Genomic DNA, 1,690 nt, shown 5'->3' with positions numbered 1-1,690 from the left:
GCAATATTGACCACAACCATTGGTCTACCCTGGCCTCCAATCGGGAGGCCTGGAGACACACCATCTATAACGCTGCTGCTGCTTTTGAGAACACACGCAGGATCACTCTCGAGGAGAAAAGACAACGCAGAAAGAATCGCGTCTTGTCGATATCACCTGGGGAGTCTTTCTGCTGTACGTTCTGCAACCAGACTTGTCTATCTCGCATTGGCCTTTTTAGCCATCAGCGCGCTTGTAGCAAGCGTGGGTAGAGCCCCTCTCAAATCTTCGTTCGCGAAGCCTAGCCATGAATGAATGAATGAATGTTGTCTAAACTCACTAAACCATTCTGACAGGTGCATATTTAGTCTTTCCTTCAGAAATGAGAGTGGAAGGATATTCTACCTGGCCCCATCACAGAACATTTCAGAGTTTAGTTGCCCTTGCAGTAAGCAGGATTTTTCTAATCAGTATAAATATTTGTTAACAATGAAACTGTTGACTTCAAGTCTTTATAGAAAGTCTTCTCTTTTCTAGACTGAACAAAACCAATTCCTCACCTTCTACTGTAGACCATGTTTTCTCAACTTCTCATCATTGTTGTTCTGCTTTTCTCTCACCAATCATTCTATGCTTTTTGTACATCTGAGATCTCATGCTATATTTCAGTCAAAGATTCACTAAACCAACCAGAAAAGAATTCTTCTATGTCATGGGTAACATGCACATGACAATAACATTCACTTGTCAGAATGAGATTTTTTTTTTTTTTTAAAGTAACTTTATTGTCATGTGTTGATGTAGTATAAAGTTTGTTTGGTTGGGTTTCTCTATTTGTCTGGGATTTTTTTGTTTGGGAATGGGGCCTAGGGTGTAGATCTTGCCATAATCCTGCCTAACTAGTTTTCCTTTTCCCTCCTATATTCCAGTTTACTATACTCTCCATTTAATGCTGGACCTATATGAATCCAAAGCAACATTTCAGAGTGAAAGTGAAAGATTTTAGTGAACCAGTTTTCAGCTAGTGGGTGATTTCATTAATTTCATTATATTTTCAGTGTACGCGTGATAAGGACCACTGAAATTGTTTTAAAAAGCCTTTTATAGTCAAAATATATTAATTATCTTTGTTGTTTACCTTTTCTGCTAGGAGAGGTGTTCTGTCAGGGCAAGAAATAAAGCTGGTTTGACATGATATTCTTAATATATTTATGCTGTTCCTTAAAGATAATTTCATTAACTTTACATGGTAAAGTTTCTATAATGAAGAGACTGCAGTGGTGGCCTTGTGGGAAGAGATCAAGAGCAACTATGAACTTAACACTGTCAGGTCCACCACTAAACCATGTCCCTCAGCACACACCGACAAATTCCAGGCACGATTCCACCATTTCCCTGAACAACCTGTTCCAATGCTTGGTACAGGTCACCCTTTCAGTGAAAAAAGTTTTTCTAATATCAAATCTAGACCTCCCTTGCCATGTCCCGTTGTTCTATCAATATATTTCACTGGATATTGAGAGACATCACCTTAGGTAGAGACCTCAAGTTTACTGACAAAGAGATTCTGAAGAGCCAGCTTTAACAAGTTATCACTTTTAAAGCTGGCAATGTTGGGAGATATGAATCTCACTTAAGGCTCTGGAAGCAGTATGAGGGGTTTCACCTGCTGGTTTCTTTCAATGTCAATCTGTTTAAAAAATCCTGAAAA

The sequence above is a fragment of the Empidonax traillii genome, unplaced genomic scaffold (assembly GCF_003031625.1).
Source record: "Empidonax traillii isolate 1590-97213 ecotype Southwest subspecies unplaced genomic scaffold, ASM303162v1 scaffold684:size475977, whole genome shotgun sequence".
Taxonomy (NCBI): Eukaryota; Metazoa; Chordata; class Aves; order Passeriformes; family Tyrannidae; genus Empidonax; species Empidonax traillii.
Note: the sequence above shows the minus strand (reverse complement) of the source record.